Source organism: Trachypithecus francoisi, unplaced genomic scaffold, assembly GCF_009764315.1.
Source record: "Trachypithecus francoisi isolate TF-2019V2 unplaced genomic scaffold, Tfra_2.0 Lachesis_group2, whole genome shotgun sequence".
NCBI lineage: Eukaryota > Metazoa > Chordata > Mammalia > Primates > Cercopithecidae > Trachypithecus > Trachypithecus francoisi.
Window position 1 is genome coordinate 49265531 of NW_022681465.1, and position 24894 is coordinate 49290424.

Here is a 24894-nt window from a genome sequence, read left to right on the forward strand (position 1 = left end):
TCCACAGAGCCAAAGGTGGTAAGAGAATAGAAGAATATATGAGTCATGTTTCCCGGCATTGGAAACTTCTAATGGAGAATTCAGAAGAGCTTGAAATGTATAAAATGGAATTTGGCCTTTCAGCTCATTATGTAGGTATATTTGCCAAAGTAGGAAGATGGTATCATTTATCTGTGTCTATATAACAAACCACACCAAAACTTTATGGTTTAAGACAACAATCATTTTACTGTCCCTGTGGAAACTGTTCCTTAAGTTGTAGGCTGAGGCTGGAGGATGCAAGAAGGCTTAATTCACGTGTTTGGAACTTTGATGCTGTCTGCCAATTATGGTGCCTTTGGTCATCTCTACATTGCCTCTCTTTCCATGTGTTTTCTTCTCATCAAAGAGTTCATTATGGGTTTCTTCGCATGGCAGTTGTCTTCCATTATGGGTAAAAATAGGAAGTTGCAGGCCTTAAAGCCTAGTCACAAAAATCACACTTCTACCATATTCTAGTACTCAAAGTAAGTAATAGAATCAGCCCAGGTAAAAAAGAGGGCAAATAAGTTTAAGCCCTTAATGGAGTGGCAAAGTTACATTGCAAAAAGCCATGCAAGATGGGAGGGATGGCCATTTGAGAAACAATCTATGACAAACATTTTCCATTTAATAGCTTGATATTACGCCTCCGTTTGTATTCTTGTCTCGGGCCCTGCAAATATTAAACATGTGTCTGTTTTTGTTCATCCATTATCCACTTATTCCTGCACATAAATTCCCTTTTCCATACATAAAACACTCTATCCCTAATGAAGACATCCACCAAATCCCATCCACTTCCTTCGTTCAAGTCCAAAGTCTCTGGGTGATGTTCAGTCCTTTCCAACTAGTGTAAAGGTGATGATTAATTGTGTTCTGTTGACCTATAAACTAAAAGGCCAGTTATACTTCTTCCTTTGCGTGTATTATACAATGGTGGATTAGAGTAGGTTCACTTTTCTAGGCATTGAGAAGGATAGAAATTGTTTCTTTTCAAGAAATCTGCTATTATAGTGAATGAAATAAGGGGTATACACTGTCATTATAATATTGTTTCTCAATCTATTCAGTATAATAGAAATTTCCATACAGAACAGGGAAGAGTGGAAAACACATGGAAATTGGGAAGACAAACTCTCAGGGCAATTAAGTAAATTTCTTGGTCAGTCTAGCTGGACGTTAAGGTTTTGTTCCCTGGGAGAATGGCCCTGTCTATTGTTCTCCATGGCCCTGAGCCTTATATCTTATTAATTATTTTTTTAGGAAGTGGGTGATGAATCATGTGCTTTTTGTTTGTTGTCAAACAGACTTTGTGGTCTCCTTGTTGCTGGTGCAAGGGATTTGGGGTTTCAGGGATTGCTGTAAGGTTCAAAAAGTCATGGGAATTTCATTGCTAAAAAGACTACAAGGTCATTTTGCCATCATTCAATTTCCTAAAAATTCTAGTGGTCTCTGATCTTTTTGTTTCTGGTTATTGCCATGTAGTGGTAACCACAGCCAAAGATCTAGACATGGCTTATAAGCTTGGAAAGTCCAGATTTTTATTAACTGGCCTCTGTGCTCTGTCTGTCCTTCCTGCTTCAACATAAGGGTGGTAAATTTGGGACCATCTTCGAGAAGAGTCATGGGTGGGGTGACAATAGGCTTAATCTGGTCTTTGCTGCTGAAGCATTCAGCATACTTTGGGCGTTAGTCATTGTGCTTTATAGAGGAAGTGAGAGTGTAGGCTAATCTGGTGAGTTAGTTGACTGAAGCTTGGCTATGAAATTTCCTTTTACAGAATAAACTGAAAGTAATATAAATGGGTTTCAGACTCTAACTTCCTATTCTTCTTTATTATTTGGTGAAACTATTACCCTGGAGTGGCTGAGACAAATATATCTGTTATGACTAGTTCCAGATATATGTAGTTTTCTTTCTCAAGCATCTACTTCTCACTTTTGTCTTATTTCACTCTGCATTTAGTAAATTAAAGTTCAGATTTTAGATGCAGGATTTTAAACAATTGTAATAATGAGGATTTTTTTTTGTACCTCCAATGCCTTTCCATTGATGCCTCAAAACAGTTTCTCTCTATTTGTGTTACATTTCTGCTCTATGTCCATTTTATTATTTAACGTCTCTTTTGCTTTCAAGGCTCTTTCCCTTGCATGACTTTTCTAAATCAGCACTGGTCAAGAGATATATAACGTAATCCACACATAGAATTAATAAGTGTTCTAGTACCTTATTATAAAGCATAAAAAGAAACAGAGGAAATTAATTTTAATATATCTTTTAAAACTCAACATCAAAATTATTATTTCATGTAACCAATATAATATTATTGAGATATTTTGTTCAAAATCTGGTGTATATCTTATCCTCAAAACACAGGAAGATTTGAATTAGCAATATTTCAACGGCTTAATATATATACAGTGTAGCTCTTGATCTTTGCACTACCTTGGGATGTAACTAGGAAATATTCATTATCAAATGCTCTTTTCTAGGCATTGTGAAGTATACCAGTTGTTTCTTTTAAAGAAATCTGCTATTTAGTGAATGAAATGGAGGGTACACTCCCATATGAATATAATATTGTTTCTCAAACCATACTGTTCTGGAAAACATGAATTTGGGTCATTTTTGTTAGAAATACATAAGTCTCCTTCAATTTTTTCTTTTTCTAAACAGGGAGGCAATATAGGGTAATTATGTTTTTTTCATTTGGAAAAATAACAGCAGATTCATTGAAAAGTCCACCCAGATATTATAGGTACAACTTTCCATCATTTGCAGAGAGTTTTGCTATCCTGAGAGGGGCAGTCCAAGCCAGGTCAGTCTTCTGCTATGTATATCTCTGATGTGAAATTATGTTAGGAAAGGCTAAACGTTAGTCTTAGAAAAAAAAAAATCCTCTCATCTATAATGAACTGAAGTTAAATACTACCCTTGGTTTACTTCCTTGCAGTAAAGCATTTACACCTCTGGGGCTATAATCAGGAAGTCAATAGTCCAAGTCCCTACTTCAAAAAGTATTTGATACTTATATGAGGGTAAGCAAAATGTCTACCTCCTGGAATTCATCAAGTCCTCCAGTTTTTGGAGCTATCTTTTATTCTAACATTTAAATAAAATGGCTCAAATTTCTTTTTATAAAATAGCACTACCTAGCTTCAATCAACTTCATTCTTTTGAGGGCTAACTTTCCCTAAAATACTTGAAAAAAAATCAAGGTTGCTTGAAGTTTGCTCCTTTACTGTCATCTCCAGACCCATTATCATATCTCCTGCTGAGCGTCAGGCTTCTGTTTACTTTGTGGCTGGTCCCCCCAACTTTAGAACTTTGCTTCTCTTTCTCCATTCCCCAAGGTACCATTAATATTAATGACTGAAATTCTGGGCCAAACAGATTTCTGTTGAAGACTTGCAATAAATAGAATTTCCTTACATTGAGAAAACAATTCTCTGCCCTTCCTAAAACGATGTTCCTGAGGGTCCTATCTCTCTAGACCAGAGTTGTTTAACAAAACTTTCTGCACTGTTCAATACAGTAGCCACTGGACACATGTGGCTATTGAGCACTTGAAATGTGGTGAGGCTGAGAAACTAAATATTAAATGTTATTTAAACGTAAACTTAGTCACGTGACTAGTGGCTATCATGTTGCACAACAAAGGTCTGTTCAACTTACTGTGAAGATTGATTCCCTTTCTTTTTCCAAGGTTCTCATCCCATTTGCCAACTACCATTTTGTAGTTATTAGTAAATAATTACAAAATTCCTGTTACTCTATTTCACAGGAGAGATTTCACTCAATTTCCCACACTTGGATTTATCTATCTAGATTATCGTGGGAGCCCCCATTATCTTGTACAATAAAAATGTCTCTTGTGGCCCATCAAGATAATTTCCTAGAAACAAAGAACCATTTATCTTGGTAAATGCTTACACCAAGGATGATTTAAGTAGTTGCAAACCATATTATGTTTTCAAAATCAATATTTTCATTAGGTTACACCTTTCCTTCAGCAAAATATTTTCTGTAGCTGGAAAAGAAAGTTGTCCATAAATTCTTTCCATAGGTCATGTTCTGGAAAAGATAAAAACATATTATCTAATATCTTCTGGACACTTATTTCAGGCTACTCAATCCGTATGACATGCAGACATAGTATGAGAAACTGTTTCAGGCAGAGCTCTCCAAAACTGGAGGAAATCTCTTAAAAATTTGCATAATTGGGGAATGAGAATGAACAGCTGTCTCTCAAGCATGAGGAAATGGGTGTGGTGAGAATATCAACATTATTCTCTATCCTGAGGCTTCAGTCTCTGATTTATAGTTTTGAAAGACATCGCTCATTGCCAAGGTTTTGTCCCTTTGAGAATGGTATGCTCCTGTTTCCATTAAAATAATATTTCCTCCCATTCCTGCTCCTTACGATGGGATTCAGAAAACAGTAAGTTGACCCTGTATCAACTCCCCTTTAAAGTCATATACTGCCTGTGCTTGGCACGACACTCCACCTAGAAATTTGCCTGTTTCCCAAGCCTCTCTATAAAAGGGAAGAGAGCTCTATAGTCAACTAAGCATATTTGCTCATGGGATCTAGAAAGCCCCATTCCTCTTGAAATTTTCTGTAATCTCACTTGTTGCCAGAACGTTTCCAGAAAAGCCTTACTTTCCATTTCATTGAGGGTGGCTTTTTGGTGTGCTTAGTGCTTACAAAGTGCCCGTTCTCACAATCCTAGCTAAGGGGTGGTATTTCCATTTCATGGAATCATGGGTCACGACCCTGGAAATAACTACCACCCTGAGCTTCGCAAGGCCTCTGTGATAGCATTGCACTCCAATTCTTAGACAATCGTTAGAATTGCTTAGTTTCAGATAGCATTTATCTCTACAACCATATGCCTTTCCATGATTTGCTTCATATAGACAGAATGCAGTTTTTGACAAACTGGGTCAAATATATCCTATTTATGTTCATCTGTTCCAAATTGGTAGTAGAATGGTGATATTTATGGTCACTGGCCTACAGTCCTCTAACTAGAAGGAAAAGTACTACCTGCTCCTACTCCCTCAAGCCTTGAATAATAAAATCCCGAAACCAAATTTTGCTGACAACAACTGCTACTACCCAGGTCTGAGCTGGTACTTCCTATACTAGTTTTGTTACATTGAAGGTTTTCTATTGTTTTCCAATTCTACCTTTCTTCCTCCTTATGAATTATTCATATAATTGAGAGGCCCTATTTACTCTGAGATATCACAAATAACATTTTCACTATGAATAAATGTACTATTTATTTTTTCCAATTAAACCCAGTTTATTCTGGTTTAATAAGTACTGCTTTTTGAAATAACATGCCTAACCTAAACTGATTAATGTACTTTTGCCATAAAAATTTATTGAGCATATAGTATGTGATGATATAGTTCTAGATGCTGGCCATATAGCAATGGGAAAAACCCACACAAATCCCTGCTCTCATAGAGTTCATGTTCTAGTTAACTAAGACAGAAAATAAACAAACACATAAAACATGTAGTATGTCAGATGTTACAAGTTCAGTAAGAAAAGTAAAGCATGACAAGGGGGATACTGGAGAGAATTGGTGGGGATAGTTACTATTTTAAATTAGCTAGGCAGGGAGGAACTCACTCATAAGTTAACATTTAACCATAGACTTAAAGGAGACAAGGGAGTGAGCTACGTAGGGATCTAGGGAAGAGTTCTACAGAAAGAAGGAAATAGCAACTGCAAAGCCCTGACATGTACAAGAAATAGCAAGATGGTCAGTGTATCTGGAAGCAAGCTAAGAGGGAGAGCCATAGAAGCTGAAGTCAGTGAGGGTATGGAGCACGAGACTACATTGTCTTGTAGATACATGGGCTTTGCCTTTAATTCTGAATGAGAGCAGACATCATAGGTGAGTTTGGGACAGAAGAATGATTCATATAAACACATATATTTTTCTTTCTTCTTTGTCAAGCATGCTTAAAAATTAAACATCAGAATTATGACCACTCTACAAATTTGTCAAGACCAGCTCCTGTGTAGTATGCGTATGTGGACATGGAGCAAACAGCCATATAGTCAAGGAATTTCCTAACTTCCTTATATCCATAAATTGCCACGGGTATTCATGGATGTTATGTTTGGGATACAATTTGCAAAATTTCAGATGAGTCACCAGTTCCAGGCAAGGAAAGGGAAATACGGTGGAATCGTCACTGAAAGATCTTACAAGCCCACATAAATGAGCAGAAAAGAAGCAGACACGCTTATATCTTGACATACTAGGAAACATCCTTGGGGAAAAATAGTTTAAACCACATTTAGAGGATGATGAACCTGGGGAAAAAAGTATCCAAATATGTAAGAACGACATCTGTGCTTTCCACCATTTTTCAGATGTGAGTGTTAATGGCATATAATTAACTACAATTAATTGAGCTGAAGTTTGGCCACACATCCTGTTTCTGTTACCACACCCAGTACAACCTCCACACATCTGTGGGCCATCATTATGATCACCCTCTTCCAGGAATATTAAGCAATTTGTTAGAGAACGGACATCTGGAAATAAACCTATGTTAGCTTGAGCATGGCCTTTTAGTTCTATAAACCATACTTGTCTTTCTCCAGAAATAATGATGCTGGTCCAATTCCTGTATCTTTTGAAGGAAAACAACATGAGAATAGCATCTTCAAGTTTCAAACACAACACTAACTTCACTGTGAATTTGTAGTGAATAAGGACTACTTTTTAGGATACATTATTCTAGAGTACCAATATTAAATTTTAACACATACTTACAATAAAATAAAAGAGACATAACACTCATTCTAGCTTCCAGCTCTTTACAAAGAAAGCAGTGAAGCTTTAAATCTTTTAGAAATGAAATTTAAATATACATAATATGTGTTTATTGAATTAATTTAACTATAATCCTACACTGCCTAAAATCACTCATTATTTTGATGTGTTTTCTTTTTGTTCAATCTTTTTTGACTTTTGTTTCTGACAATATTGAAAACATCATATTTATAATTTATATATGCACATAATTTTACTTTGCCATTTTACTTAACATGATGTCAAAGCATTCTCCTTGTTGTTTTATAAACTCATGAAAATATTATTTCAGTTTGACATTTCTAAAATACGATATGATCATAAACTTCACTAAAATTCTTTACTATCGCCCCATCTCAAGTATAAAGTTCCAAAATCTTTAGTGAAGGATATTAGGCTGGTTATGATCTGTCCCTTTCTGACTCTGTAGTTTTTGCCTTTTCTCTAATTTCCCAGTCACACTTTTACCACTAGCAATTAGGAATGCCTTTTTGTTTTTCAGTCAATGACCTTTTCTCATTTTTGGCATAATTTCACTATTATTTATGATTTTACTGTTATTACTTGGTATAACAATTCCTACTTATTTTTAAATATTGAAGTTTAAAATCTGCTTTTCTGGGCAGCCATTTTTGACACCCTTCACCCAAACCTCACCAGTTGCACATTTGGTTCTCCCTCCTCTGAGCCCCACAACACCACCAAATTATAAGAAAAACCGGTTTCCTCCTCTAGATCAGGAGCTATGTAAGGGCAGAAGTCTTCTCTTTTTCATATTTATATGAATGGTTCTTAGCATAGCTCCTGGCACATAAGGGGAATTAACTTAATGTATATCAAATGAATTACTAAGTGACCATAAATTACTTCTCTTCTTTTCTCTGTCTTTCATTACTGAGGACTTGTCTTTCCCAATATAAAGACCTTGTCTTCCAAATTCTAAACTGTCCTTATCCACTGCCAATAGTATCCAAGTTAATATGTTTATTGATTCATTCACTTTGGTCACTTTGGGTCTTAGAACTTAGAGTTCCTTGTCTGTACTTTGGAGGGTAAATTGTGCTAATAAAGCTACAAAAAAAATCCACTAAAATAAAATTGAAATTTAAAAAGGACAAAATGCTATTGCGAATAACTCTAAATCTACAAATTAAGTACTGGTATTGAATTTCACATCTGACAAATATTGAAACCTGAATGATGGTATCCATTTCTAATGTGACTACAGTTATAAACTGGGTGGCAGATGTACAGGTTCCCCATGTTTGTTTCTATAATACAAACTGAGGATTGCTGGAGCTACCTCTTAGGAACACAGTAATTATGTATAATTAAACACAGTAATTAAAGTTACAATGAAACATCCTCTTCATTGTAACTTTTCTCTTTGTGGTACTGAATCAGGAGAGGATAGACTTTATATGGATGTGTATTTCGTTTCAGATTCATGAACTTGGGCACGTTATTTAACCTAAGATTCAACTCCATCATCTGTAAAAGGGACAGATTAATAAAGTCTAACTCATGAGACTTTGGGGATTAAATATGCAACTTCATTTAAAAAAACTCTGTATAGTATCAGGCTTATAGTAATACGTATTTTGTGACTTTGGGTCTAGATACCTGAGCAGCCATTTGAGTGTAATCTTTACCTGTTATGCTCCTCCTTTTCATCTAAAGGAATCTATTCTCTTTTTTGTTCCAGTTTTCTTCTAATCACTATTCTCCAAAATGCATAAACTGGGCTAATTTGGCAATCTGTTTCATGATTCAAACTAAAAATTTTCTCTTTCCCTCAAGTCGAGAGGTCTGCATATTCTTAAAATTATGGCCAACTCCATTAGTCTGTATTGGAGGTTAGAGAGGGGTTTTGCTTATTCTTGAATAGTTAAGTACTCAGTTACCTATCCACACATAAATTGTGTGGGGTTGCTACTTACATACTCACCAACACTATCACCTGACATTTGAATATTGCCAATTAACCTATACTTTTTCATGAAATTCAATCTCCTTTTGTAACACAGATTATATGGTTGAAAGCATTTCAGAATAATTCTTTACATTTGAATTCTTCCATGTATTTTGATTTTCATTGAAGTGTCTTAAATTTACTGAAAAAAATAAGTATTTTATAAGATATTTTAACACTTACAATGTGTAAATTACTGTATTAATGTTCCTAGAATGAATATTAATTAATGTTCCTAGAAAAATGCAAACATAAATAAATAATGATTTTTTTTCTCCTCAAATTTCTTACCGCCTAATGTGGAAAAAACACACATGAACATATAACTATAATTTCATTTTAATCTAAGATTTCTAAATAAAAAGATAATAAGAATAGAATTTTATTTCAAGTTTTACATTTTAAAGGTCAGAATGATAAAACACTTTATTTTGAAATGTAAACAGCTTCAAATTATCAGGTTGTAGAAGGGTATGGTGAGCTACTATTTCTAAGAATTATTGGGATATTTTTTGCAATTCTATTATATTTATAGAGTTGAATTTTGTGAAGTCTTATTTTTTTGAAAGTTTGTTTATCTGGGTGGCAGAACATGCTAGTATTGTGGCTAATTTACAGCCTCCTGCAGCTTTTAATTGTACCCTGTTTGATTCACTGGTTTTGCAGAATAGTTTATAGATTTGGTTTTATAAACAGTCATTTTTACTCTCTCTTTCCATTTTAAAATTACCATGTGTAAACTCCTTCAAGTTTAAGAAATAGATTATTGTAAAACTTAGAGTTGGATTTAAATTGGCCTTTTTTTTTTTTTTTAAATAAAGTAAACCAATCTCTTCACATGGTATGTTATTATTACCTTCACTGTGATTATGTTTCCTGGCCAAAGAGATACAGAGATTATTTTGAGAACGTATCCCCTAAATATACAAAAATACCACACTTAAAATTCCTAATCAAATACACCAACATTTAGGATGCCAGAAAATACCTATGTCCAGTGAGAATTCTCTAGTCTCCTTGCCCACTCACTTGGCCAGAAGAGCAAGGGCTGTGCAGTAGTAGGAAAGATGGAATTTCTAGACTGAGAATTGGATGCCAGGAGGAGAGATGAGATGGTCATTGGCATATTGGGGAATGTAGGGCTGGTTGATCAGGGGCACATGAGAAAGTTCCTATCCTCTCTCCTGACCTCCTTTAGTGTTTCTCTATGTCTACTCCACTGAAGACATAAGAACTCTGCTCCTGGAACAAATTAAAACTCCTTCCCCTCTCTCAGTACCACGGAAGAAACAATGGTGTCAAAATGAGAACAGGAAGAAAATGAAGAAGAAGCATTAGAATTGTGAACATTGGTAAAGGTTCATTTTGAGAAATCTCATAATAAAAGGTATTATTGAGAGTCACTGAAAACTAAATAGAGCCAGGCTCTGGCATTTGCCTAGACTTTCCCACCTGTTGTTCTCTTGCACAATTTTAGTCACATGAGCTTCTTTCTTCTCTGTGAGGACACCTAGAATCTGCATTTTTAGATTCCAATAATAAGGTAAAATTTATTTACTATACATGGATCTAATCAGATCTCTGCACTCCTTTTTTTATTCTTATCCCTCTCACAAGGACATACCTGAAATACGTTTCATAGTCCATGGCCGACTGTCAGAAGAGTATGGTTGAGCATGGTTTTGAAGCAATAAATTTGTCCCCTACTGATAGTACGCTACCTTTCATAAATCTCAGTGTCCTTATCAGCAAAAAGAGATGATGACAGTACACTGCCTCCTAAAGTCACTGTGAAAATAAAGTGTGGGTTGGGCACGGTGGCTCACACCTGTAATCCCAGCACTATGGGTGGGTGGATCATTTGAGGTCAGGAGTTTCAGACCAGCCTAACCAATATGGTGAAACCACGTCTCTACTAAATACAAAAAATTAGCCAGGTGTGGTGGCGCATGCCTGTAATCCCAACTACCTGGGAGGCTAAGGCAGGAGAATCGCTTTAACCCGGGAGGTGGAGATTGCAGTAAGTCAAGATTGCTCCACTGCACTCTAGCCTGGGCAACAAGAGTGAAAACTCTATCTCTAAATAAATAAGTAAATAAATAAATATAAAATGTGGCAAGGTATGAGAAGAGCTGAACACAGAACCTAGCACAAGAGAAGCGCTTAATATATGTATTAATATATTGTTTTTACTGAGTCCCCTTCTTTTCTTTTTTCCATGTTTTTCCTTTCATCTTTCCCTTTCTTCACCACTATTGATGTTGCAATCACCACAGCTTTGTCAGTGGCAGTGCAAGGCGCTGAAGTGAGAAGCTGTATATGGAACACATGAGGCAGTTGGATCTGTGACCATGAACTCCATTCACTGAGACCAGACTGCTTTGTGTATCTAAATAAACAGGCATTGGAAAAGGATTGATAAGATACACTTGCAACCATATTTTTCCATTGTTAGCTTCTGATCAACTTCCATTCCAAGTGGACAATTTACCAGAGTGGTTTGTAGTTATGAAGATGAGTGAATTCTTCAATTCATTTTCTTATATGAAACTCTCTGACTGTGGGTTGAATTTGTTTAAAGGAACTTACCTGAGCTTGACAACTAATCACATGTACATTTTTATTTTAAATATTTCATTAAGGACCTTACATGATGGAGTCTCCTATTTTAAGGTGCTTTAGAGCAGCTGTCTCTTTTGAGAAAGGAAAAGAAACATTTAAAATTAAATTTTTAAAATTTACATGAACTGATGAGTTATAACTCAGAATGAAATGCTAATTTGGAGAGAGCAAGAAGAATTAAGTACATTGATAATTTTATTGTATAATTAATTTATCCTTTCTAATAAAATCAGCACAATATAGGAAAAGCTTAGAGAAACACAGAAAGACTTATTATTAACAACATATCTGGTGTGCATTTTACATATTGTTTTCTGGCCTTTGCACATATATTTTTTAAAAATATGATTGTGGTCAGGTGAGGTGGCTCATGCTTGTAATCTCAGCACTTTAGGAGGCCAAGGCAGGAGAATCACTTTAGTCTGGGAGGTCAAGGCTACAACAAGCCATGATCAAATCATTGCATACCAGACTGGTGACACAATGAGACTGTATCTCAAAAAAAAATAAGAATAAAAAAAAGAATTGACTTGTTTTTCTTAATTTTGCTCTTTTCATTTAATACTAATTTTTGCTTAAAAACAATATTCTTAATGATTGCTTAATATTCCATTGCATGAATGTAAAATAATTTTTCTACTTCTGCTAGTAGAAGCATTTATCTCCTTGTCAGTTGGACATTTACTTTGTTTCCAGTCTCATAGTATTATAAATAAAGTGATACTGAACATCTTTAAACCTAATATTTATCTTTGTATGGAGGAGTGCTTTAATGGAAAGAATAATGGTGCCAATGATTTTAAATGTAACTTTTATAGTATTCTTTAATTTTAATTTTTGAATTCAGCAGAAAAGCATGAGTTTTGAAATAAAGTGGAGAAGGATCTGCTTAAAAATAGGTGGCTGGTAAAATAGTTGTAACCTCAGCATAACTTTGAGAAAAATTGAACCAAAGGTTTAGCTAAGGAGGAAAAACAAAGGAAAGATATGATATAGAAAGGACAGTATTATAATATGAAATAAGGAAAGGACCAAGAAGTTAGAATCAGCATGTCTGTAAGATTCTAAATTAGAATTTCAGAAGTAATAATGCTACAAACTTTTATAAAAAGAAAAGATGAGAAACTTTGTTTACGTATTAAGTTTTAAGAAATTATTTGACATTCAGTTACATATATTTGCATGAGTGATACTGAATTTTAGAATGGATTAAGAAGAAAATTAAATTAAAGGCCGGGCGCGGTGGCTCAAGCCTGTAATCCCAGCACTTTGGGAGGCCGAGACGGGCGGATCACGAGGTCAGGAGATCGAGACCATCCTGGCTAACACGGTGAAACCCCCTCTCTACTAAAAAATACAAAAAACTAGCCGGGCGAGGTGGCGGGCGCCTGTAGTCCCAGCTACTCGGGAGGCTGAGGCAGGAGAATGGCGTAAACCCTGGAGGCGGAGCTTGCAGTGAGCTGAGATCCGGCCACTGCACTCCAACCTGGGCGACAGAGCAAGACTCTGTGTCAAAAAAAAAAAAAAAAAAAAAAGAAAATTAAATTAAATTAAAATCCATCATTATATAGACGGTTATTGAAATAGTGAGACTGACAAAGATGGATTCATTTAACACACATCCATACAGCATCCACTCTACAGAAAATGATGTGATAGATGTTCAAAGGAGTAGGAAAATGAAACTTCAGGGGCAAATGATGAGGTGGTGGATAAATATAAATACTTTCACCAGAAAAATGAATTTATTTAAACTATATTTGAACATACTTTAGTTTTAGTCATGGCTATAAAGTAAAACATAAGAATGGGAAATCAAATATTGTCAGCCATCTCTTGTAATAATTAAAAAAGGAGAATAACCATGAGGTGGTGCTATTCAACAAGAAATCAGAAATCACAGCCTAAGCATTTTGATGTTTACATTGGCTTACTAATACTCTAGAAAGGCACACTGAAATTGTTAAATCTTCAGGAAACAAACACTGGGAATTTAAAGGGACAAATTACTAACTGCTCCATCTAACTCATTTCCTTAGGCCATTTGAATTTTTGGAAATATTGCAAATAAACGAATCTGTGGTTTTCTGGAATTGGAACAAGAGCAAGGCTCAAAGACACTCAGACAGAATGCTTCCTGCCTTGGATAAGCGCCTGCCGTGAGGCCATGGGCAGGTTGAAAGGCAGCACACAAGGAATAAGAGAACAAAGGCCCTTCTATTTTCTTGAGTTTACATTTGTCAGTTTCTCCAGAGTGCCAGACACCTCCATGTGTTTGGCAAAGAGTGGTTTTGGACTGAACCATATGGAATCTTTCCTGAGACAGGCATTAGTTGACTTACGTTAATATAAAAGCAAATGATTTCAAAAAAATATAAAATGGGGCAGTGACACTGAAAAAAGAATAGTTGCACTTCAGTAATTCACAGTACTTTTTTTTTTTTTTGAAAAAGCCATTTTGAAATAAGCACCCAATGTGTTGTATTTTTTTCAAAAACTGTAGCTTATAAATTAGATTAACTATATATTTCATAAGACTTATATAAGGCTGAATATGGTCTAAACTAGTATTTAAATTCTACTCTTCCCCTCCTAGACAATTCTTATGGTTTCTTAAATATTACATGTGGCCTCCAGAATTAAACCAACTTACTTTACATTTGAAAATGGGGGTTAGGGAGGGAAGGCCCCATGATAAAGTTTTTCAACTTAGTAAAAAAGTTTACAATGTCAGTTGGAATTTTTCAAAACATTTGGGAAATATCCAACAGAAAGATAGAGGCCAAGAAAATAAATAAAGACTTATAGAAGTAAAAATAAATCAAAATAAGAAAAATGGAAGTGCTTTAGGCTCGCTGCATGTTTGGGTGAAGAATTCTGTGAAGTTTAGTGGCTCTTTTGAATTTAAGAGGGATATTACTATTTGGGTATATTGGGAAAATATAGTTTTCTCTGTAGCTGGCACATCTCTCTCCCCTCAACCCGTAAACTGTCAAACCTGTCTTGACTGTTGCGGACTGCTGGGTTTGTCTAGTGCTGGTAGAATCTCAATCTTTCTTACCTAGACCTCAGAAGGGAAGCACTTACAAGGCAAGGCTAAATCTGAAAAGTGGACAAGGGGATCAAGAAAGAGGAAAAATAAAAAAAATAGGGAGTTAGGATCAAAGACAGATTTTTGCCCCTCTCTGGTCCTTAATCAGGGAACAGAAAGCAGAACTTCCCAGAGACAGAGACATTTCTGGATTCTGGCACTTTTTCAAGCCGCAGGCGGTATCGTGCTCTTTCCTTCACTGCTAACTGCTAGTGATGTACCATTTTCCCTTTACTTTTTTTTTTTCTTCCAGCTTTTGTACTCTGGTTTCCCAATTCAATATGCTGCAATAAGGTCATCAGATGTCTCCAAATTATCCAGTTAAGTGGTAATTTTTTTCAGTCATCTTATTTGATATCTGGTTCAATCGTTCATTGAAATTTGACTTCCTTTGGGTTCTATGAGTAGCTCTCTTCTGTCTCTCTTCCTGACTACCTGAATATTCTCTGTTTCCTCCTCAACTCTTGCTACTTGAATGTCGACTTTTCTGGATTTTCAATTTCAGGCTTTTCCCCTCCAGTTCAACCTACTTTTACAGGATGAGCTACTTATCCTGGGCTCATCTTCTAATTCTTTGTTGATAAATCTCAAATCCATGCCCAGCACAAGTCTTTTCCAGAGTTGCAGATATCAATATTTAATTTCCTAGATGTTTTATGAACATCTTCATAAAAATGTCTGCAGGCACTTCAAACTCAGAAAGTCCCATACAGATATCTGGCCTTTGCTGCCAAATCTTCCATCTCTGTTTGATTTTATTAATAAAGAGAGCTTTACAACTTCCCTAGATAGAAACCTTGGGTTCATCCATGAGTCTTTTGTCTCTTGTAGCCTCCATCTCATATCCATCAGAAGTCTTTGAAATTACATGTTTAAATATATCATAGATTTGTGCCTTATTTATCTTTGTCCATATTTTATTTTACTGCTTTCCTGAACCATTGCAATAGCTTCATAACTTGATTCTTTTCTAGTCTCCATTTGGTCCTTCATACAAACTAGTACGAGACCTAACATTCCAGAAGACAAATCAGATCACAAGTCACACTTGCATTCTTATAAACTTTCTATGGTTTCCCATTTCCCATGATTCATTGATTAAAATTGAAATTTTCTCACATCACACTTAAGATTATTCGTAGTTGGGCCTTAACATACTTTGTGTCTTATGCCTCCTTCCCATACATGTAAGCCACCCAAAATTACTCTTCATCATGCAAATTCTAATATCTCTGCCTCAAAGATCTCTTTCCCCATTTTCCACATTACATCGATCAAGACTCAGATCAAATATCAATTCCTCCATGACATATATTTTTCTAGTGCCTAATAATAATTCTGTGTTTGTTATTTTTCTAAAACTGTAAGTCTGAGACTTATAAAGCATTTTAAGTAATTAATTAAATCACTCATTTATTTTGTATCAACATTTATGAGTAATTAATTTGTGTCAGCTCCCAAGATGGGCCATAGGAAGACAAAAATGGAGACTCAATCTCTGCCCTTGAAGAACTTACAGTGTATTAGGTAATGAAGAATAAGAAATGCATTTTTATGATGCAATTATCCACCTCAGTACATCTTGTCCACCCTTTTGCCTCCATGAATGACTGAAACATTATTTTCTGTTTGGTGCCAAATGTAAATTATGTGCACATGAAACGGGTCTCTTCTCTTAGGCCTCAGGTACATGTATAAGACTCAGCCAACTCCTAGTGTTCTTCTTCTTCTTTTTTTTTTTTTCTTTTTTGCAGCATAAGCAGGGCTTGCAGTACTAAATTTGTTTTCCTCTCTCCTCTAAAACTGCCATACTGTCATTTGATTTACTTGGGCCTGACTTGTTTAACTTTTTTTAAAGAAAATTAAAGACTTTTGTGGGTACATAGTAGGTGCATATATTTATGGGTTACATGAGATGTTTTGATATAGACATGCAATGTGAAGTAAGCACATTATGGGGAATGGGGTATCTGTCCCCTCAAGCATTTATCCTTTGAGTTATAAACAATCTAATTACATGCTTTAAGTTATTTTAAGATGTAACATTAAGTTATTATTGACTTAAGTCACCCTATTGTGCTATCAAATAGTAGGTCTTACTCATTTTTTTTTTTTCTGGACCCTTGCTTTTATTTCTTGTAAACACAAGCAAACAGGTGCTTTCATCAGGTAAGTTTTACTATAATGTGATCACAACTGGGAAACATAGTAGAGAATAAAAATAATACTCAGAGATTATACCAAGTTTAACAGGATCTTCCAAAATTAGTGTTTTGCATATTGTTGGCAAAGTAGCTGGGTGTCCCATTGGTTTTCTGCTTTGTGCTCTTATTCCAAAAAGTAAACTCACCACACTTCCTCCTTCTTTCTAATTCTCATTAAACGGCTTGCTTACCCCATTCTCATTGGAGGTCTCTTTCCAAACAAGGAGGCTGGGAAGATCTACCAGAATAGTATAAAGAGAGCTAAGCTAATCATCAACTGAGGTGCCCCTTCAAATTAAGGAGGTGATTAACATCTCTGTCCATCTTTAGACACAAAGACATCTGAGTCTCTGTGTCCCCCGCCTCACATAAGATGGTTCTTCTTTTGTCTCTACCTGACTGAAACTTATTCTAGTGGTTCAGTTTACACTTTTTCTACCCTAACTTCCTGTCTTATTCTCCCTGGGAACTAACAGTAACCACCTTCCCTCCCCTCTTCCCTTCCTTCATCCCATTTTTAAAAAACTGCTTTATTGAAGTATAATTGATGCACAGAAACGGCACACCAAACTTGGTGAATTTGGACATATAGAAACACCTATGCAACAATCACCACAACCAAGGTAATAGACATATCCATCACCTCCAAAAGTTTCCTTGTGTCTCATTTTTGTTCTTATTGTGAGAATACATGAGGATCTACTCTCTTATTTATTTATTTTTTTTTTTCTGAGATGGAGTCTCACTCTATTGCCAGGCTGGAGTGCAGTGGCACGATCTCAGCTCACTGCAACCTCCGACACTGTGGTTCAAGCGATTCTCCTCCCTCAGCCTCCCGAGTAGCTGGGATTACAGGCACGTGCCACAATGCCCAGCTAATTTTTGTATTTTTAGTAGAGCCAGGGTTTCACCATGTTAGCCAGGATGGTCTCGATCTCCTGACCTCGTGATTCACCTGCTTCGGCCTTCCAAAGTGCTGGGATTACAGGCACCAGCCACCATGCATGGCCCACTCTCTTAAATTTTTAAGTGCACAATACAGTCTTGTTCTCTGTACTTACTATGTTGTGCAACATATCTCTATAAATTATTAATCTTGCATAATTGAAATTTTATATTCAGTGAACAACTTACCTTTTCCCTCTACTCCCAGGTCCTTGTAACTACAATTCTATTACCTGCCTCTGTGGGTTTGACTATATTAGATACCTCATATAAGTGGAATCATGAACTATTTGTCATTCTGTGACTGGTTTATTTTATTTAGCATAACGTCCTCAAGGGTTCTTATTTTAAAGGCTGAATAATATTCCATTTTATGAATATACCATATTTTCTTTATCTATTTATCTGTTGATGTTAGACATTTGGGTAGTTTCCACATTTTTGTTATTGTGAATAGTGCTGCATTGAATATGGGGTGCAGTTGCTCCAAGATCCTGATTTCAATTCCTGTGGCTATATCCCAGAAGTTGAATTGTTGTATAATATGGTAGTTCTAATTTTACTGTCCTGAGGAATCTTCATTTTTCATATAGCTGTACCATTTTTTATTCCTGCTAAACAGTGTACAAGGGTTCCTATTTCTTCACAACCTTGCCAACATACCATCTTGGATGTCCTCAATCTTCTCTGATTTTGGAAACTTCTATAGTTTGAATGTATATGTCCCTCCAAAAATTATATATTGTAACTTAAACCTCAAAATGATGGTATTAAGAGGCGGGGCCCTTGGGAGGTAGTTAGGCCACTAGGACTCTGCTCTCATGGGTGGGATTATAAAAGAAATTGAGGGTGCAAGTTTGTTTCTTTTTGCTCTTCTGCCATGTGAGGACACAGCTACCATGTAAGGATGCAGCAATAAGGTGCCCTCTTGGAAGTAGAGAGAAAGCCCTTACAGACATGAAATCTTGACCTTGGACTTCCCAGCCTCCAGAACTATGAGAAATACATTTCTATTATTTATAAATCATCCAGTCTAAAGTATTCTGTTATAGCAGCACAAGCAGACTAAGACAGAAGCTAAGAAGGGTACGATCTGGTTAGTGCTTAGATAAGAGCAGGCATTTTCTTTTATTGGTACACTATTTTTTTGCATGCCTGAAAGTTTATTGAAAAATGGTCATGGGGAGAGCCGTGGATCTCCTAACGCGGAGGTTGAGATCTGAGAACGGACAGACTGCCTGCTCAGGTGGGTCCCTGACCCCTGAGTAGCCTAGATGGGAGACATCCCCTACTAGGGGCAGTCTGACACCCCACACCTCACAGGGTGGAGTCACCCCGAGAGGAAACTTCCAAAGAAAGAATCAGACAGGTACACTCGCTGTTCAGCAATATTCTATCTTCGGCAACCTCTGCTGCTGATACCCAGGCAAACAGGGTCTGGAGTGGACCTCAAGCAATCTCCAACAGACCAACAGACAGTCCTTCTGACTGTCAGATGGAAAACTATCAAACAGGAAGGACACCTATACCAAAACCCCATCAGTACGTCACCATCATCAAAGACCAGAGACAGATAAAACCACAAAGATGGGGAAGAAGCAGGGCAGAAAAGCTGGAAATTCAAAAAATAAGAGGGCATCTCCCCCTGCAAAGGAGCGCAGCCCATCGCCAGCAACGGATCAAAGCTGGTCAGAGAATGACTTTGACGAGATGAGAGAAGAAGGCTTCAGTCCATCAAACTCTCAGAGCTAAAGAGGAATTACGTACCCAGCGCAAAGAAACTAAAAATCTTGAAAAAAAAGTGGAAGAATTGACAGCTAGACTAATTAATGCAGAGAAGATCATAAACGAAATGACAGAGATGAAAACCATGACACGAGAAATACGTGACAAATGCACAAGCTTCAGTAACGACTCGATCAACTGGAAGAAAGAGTATCAGCGATTGAGGATCAAATGAATGAAATGAAGCGAGAAGAGAAACCAAAAGAAAAAAGAAGAAAAAGAAATGAACAAAGCCTGCAAGAAGTATGGGATTATGTAAAAAGACCAAATCTACGTCTGATTGGGGTGCCTGAAAGTGAGGGGGAAAATGGAACCAACTTGGAAAACACTCTTCAGGATATCATCCAGGAGAACTTCCCCACCTAGTAGGGCAGGCCAACATTCAAATTCAGGAAATACAGAGAATGCCACAAAGATACTCCTCCAGAAGAGCAACTCCAAGACACATAATTGCCAGATTCACCAAAGTTGAAATGAAGGAAAAAATCTTAAGGGCAGCCAGAGAGAAAGGTCGGGTTACCCACAAAGGGAAGCCCATCAGAATAACAGCAGATCTCTCGGCAGAAACTCTACAAGCCAGAAGAGAGTGGGGGCCAATATTCAACGTTCTTAAAGAAAAGAATTTTAAACCCAGAATTTCATATCCAGCCAAACTAAGCTTCATCAGTGAAGGAGAAATAAAATCCTTTACAGATAAACAAATGCTTAGAGATTTTGTCACCACCAGGCCTGCCTTACAAGAGACCCTGAAGGAAGCCCTAAACATGGAAAGGAGCAACCGGTACCAGCCATTGCAAAAACATGCCAAAATATAAAGACCATCGAGGCTAGGAAGAAACTGCATCAACTAACGAGCAAAATAACCAGTTAATATCATAATGACAGGATCAAGTTCACACATAACAATATTAACCTTAAATGTAAATGGACTAAATGCTCCAACTAAAAGACATAGACTGGCAAACTGGATAAAGAGTCAAGACCCATCAGTCTGCTGTATTCAGGAGACACATCTCACATGCAGAGACATACATAGGCTCAAAATAAAGGGATGGAGGAAGATCTACCAAGCAAATGGAGAACAAAAAAAAGCAGGGGTTGCAATCCTAGTCTCTGATAAAACAGACTTTAAACCATCAAAGATCAAAAGAGACAAAGAAGGCCATTACATAATGGTAAAGGGATCAATTCAACAGGAAGAGCTAACTCTCCTAAATATCTATGCACCCAATACAGGAGCACCCAGATTCATAAAGCAAGTCCTTAGAGACCTACAAAGAGACTTAGACTCCCATACAATAATAATGGGAGACTTCAACACTCCACTGTCAACATTAGACAGATCAACGAGACAGAAAGTTAACAAGGATATCCAGGAATTGAACTCATCTCTGCACCAAGCGGACCTAATAGACATCTATAGAACTCTCCACCCCAAATCAACAGAATAGACATTCTTCTCAGCACCACATCGCACTTATTCCAAAATTGACCACATAATTGGAAGTAAAGCACTCCTCAGCAAATGTACAAGAACAGAAATTATAACAAACTGTCTCTCAGACCACAGTGCAATCAAACTAGAACTCAGGACTAAGAAACTCAATCAAAACCACTCAACTACATGGAAACTGAACAACCTGCTCCTGAATGACTACTGGGTACATAACGAAATGAAAGCAGAAATAAAGATGTTCTTTGAAACCAATGAGAACAAAGATACAACATACCAGAATCTCTGGGACACATTTAAAGCAGTGTGTAGAGGAAATTTATAGCACTAAATGCCCACAAGAGAAAGCAGGAGAGATCTAAAATTGACACTCTAACATCACAATTAAAAGAACTAGAGAGGCAAGAGCAAACACATTCAAAAGCTAGCAGAAGGCAAGAAATAACTAAGTTCAGAGCAGAACTGAAGGAGATAGAGACACAAAAAACCCTCCAAAAAATCAATGAATCCAGGAGTTGGTTTTTTGAAAAGATCAACAAAATTGACAGACCGCTAGCTAGACTAATAAAGAAGAAAAGAGAGAGGAATCAAATAGACGCAATAAAAAATGATAAAGGGGATATCACCACCGACCCCACAGAAATACAAACAACCATCAGAGAATACTATAAATGCCTCTACGCAAATCAACTAGAAAATCTAGAAGAAATGGATAATTTCCTGGACACTTACACTCTCCCAAGACTAAACCGGGAAGAAGTTGAATCCCTGAATAGACCAATAGCAGGCTCTGAAATTGAGGCAACAATTAATAGCCTACCCACCAAAAAAAGTCCAGGACCAGATGGATTCACAGCTGAATTCTACCAGAGGTACAAGGAGGAGCTGGTACCATTCCTTCTGAAACTATTTCAATCAATAGAAAAAGAGGGAATCCTCCCTAACTCTTTTTATGAGGCCAACATCATCCTGATACCAAAGCCTGGCAGAGACACAACAAAAAAAGAGAATTTTAGACCAATATCCCTGATGAACATCGATGCAAAAATCCTCAATAAAATACTGGCAAACCGGATTCAGCAGCACATCAAAAAGCTTATCACCATGATCAAGTGGGCTTCATCCCTGGGATGCAAGGCTGGTTCAACATTCGCAAATCAATAAACGTAATCCAGCATATAAACAGAGCCAAGGACAAGAACCACATGATTATCTCAATAGATGCAGAAAAGGCTTTTGACAAAATTCAACAGCCCTTTATGCTAAAAACGCTCAATAAATTCGGTATTGATGGAATGTACCTCAAAATAATAAGAGCTATTTATGACAAACCCACAGCTAATATCATACTGAATGGGCAAAAACTGGAAAAATTCCCTTTGAAAACTGGCACAAGACAGGGATGCCCTCTCTCACCACTCCTATTCAACATAGTGTTGGAAGTTCTGGCTAGGGCAATCAGGCAAGAAAAGAAATAAAGGGTATTCAATTAGGAAAATAAGAAGTCAAATTGTCCCTGTTTGCAGATGACATGATTGTATATTTAGAAAACCCCATTGTCTCAGCCCAAAATCTCCTTAAGCTGATAAGCAACTTCGGCAAAGTCTCAGGATACAAAATTAATGTGCAAAAATCACAAGCATTCTTATACACCAGTAACAGACAAGCAGAGAGCCAAATCAGGAATGAACTTCCATTCACAATTGCTTCAAAGAGAATAAAATACCTAGGAATCCAGCTTACAAGGGATGTAAAGGACCTCTTCAAGGAGAACTACAAACCACTGCTCAGTGAAATCAAAGAGGACACAAACAAATGGAAGAACATACCATGCTCATCGATAGGAAGAATCAATATCGTGAAAATGGCCATACTGCCCAAGGTGATTTATAGATTCAATGCCATCCCCATCAAGCTACCAATGACTTTCTTCACAGAATTGGAAAAAACGGCTTTAAAGTTCATATGGAACCAAAAAAGAGCCCGCATTGCCAAGACAATCCTAAGTCAAAAGGACAAAGCTGGAGGCGTCACGCTACCTGACTTCAACTATACTACAAGGCTACAGTAACCAAAACAGCATGGTACTGGTACCACAACAGAGATATAGACCAATGGAACAGAACAGAGTCCTCAGAAATAATACCACACATCTACAGCCATCTGATCTTTGACAAACCTGAGAGAAACAAGAAATGGGGAAAGGATTCCCTATTTAATCAATGGTGCTGGGAAAATTGGCTAGCCATAAGTAGAAAGCTGAAACTGGATCCTTTCCTTACCCCTTATACGAAAATTAATTCAAGATGGATTAGAGACTTAAATGTTAGACCTAATACCATAAAAACCCTAGAAGAAAATCTAGGTAGTACCATTCAGGACATAGGCATGGGCAAGGACTTCATGTCTAAAACACCAAAAGCAATGGCAGCAAAAGCAAAAATTGACACATGGGATCTAATTAAACTAAAGAGCTTTTGCACAGCTAAAGAAACTACCATCAGAGTGAACAGGCAACCTACAGAATGGGAGAAAATTTTTGCAACCTACTCATCTGACAAGGGCTAATATCCAGAATCTACGAAGAACTCAAACAAATATACAAGAAAAAAACAAACAACCCCATCAAAAAGTGGGGAAAGGATATGAACAGACATTTCTCAAAAGAAGACATCCATACAGCCAACAGACACATGAAAAAATGCTCATCATCACTGGCCATCAGAGAAATGCAAATCAAAACCACAATGAGATACCATCTCACACCAGTTAGAATGGCAATCATTAAGAAGTCAGGAAACAACAGGTGTTGGAGAGGATGTGGAGAAATAGGAACACTTTTACACTGTTGGTGGGATTGTAAACTAGTTCAACCATTATGGAAAACAGTATGGCGATTCCTCAAGGATCTAGACTAGATGTACCATATGACCCAGCCATCCCACTACTGGGTATATACCCAAGGATTATAAATTACTCTACTACAAAGACACATGCACACGTATGTTTATTGTGGCACTATTCACAATAGCAAAGACTTGGAATCAACCCAAATGTCCATCTGTGACAGACTGGATTAAGAAAATGTGGCACATATACACCATGGAATACTATGCAGCCATCAAAAAGGATGAGTTTGCGTCCTTTGTAGGGACATGGATGCAGCTGGAAACCATCATTCTTAGCAAACTATCACAAGAAGAGAAACCAAACACCGCATGTTCTCACTCATAGGTGGGAACTGAACAATGAGATCACTTGGACTCGGGAAGGGGAACATCACACACTGGGGCCTATCATGGGGAGGGGGGAGGAGGGAGGTATTGCATTGGGGAGTTATACATGATATAAACGTCATGCACATGTACCCTAGAACTTAAAGTATAATAAAAAAAAAAAATAAAGAAAAAAATGCATTTTAAAGCAAATTTAAAAAAAAAAAAAAGAAAAAGAAAAAGAAACAGAAACCTACAATGCAGTGGATGATTTTAAAGGCAAGATTCCAAACAGAAAAAAAAAGTCATATTTTTTTTTTTTTTAGCATTTCCTAAAATATTTAAAGCAAAAGTACCTGAAATAAATTAAGTCATTCACCTGCTTGTAGTTTATATAAATGAGTACGTATTCGACTAAGCTGTCCAACATCCAATCAAAATTAGAGCACAAATAAATCTTAAGGATTACAATTCAAATTTAGACACCAACATTGCCAAATTTAAACATAACATGAATACACTAGTCATGTCTTTATCAGCAATGATAAAGTTTTGAATTATAGAAATTCAGGTAGAGAAAATGTACTTGAACCGAGAAACTCTGGTCTTCAGTCAAGGTTGTATTTGGAGCACATGAACTCCTTAGATAGGTCTAGAGATCTCTTGTTAAGTGTTCTTATCACTCAAAGCATGTTTGAAAATTTACTATCTGAAGGAATACATTTATTCAAGCCCTCAAAA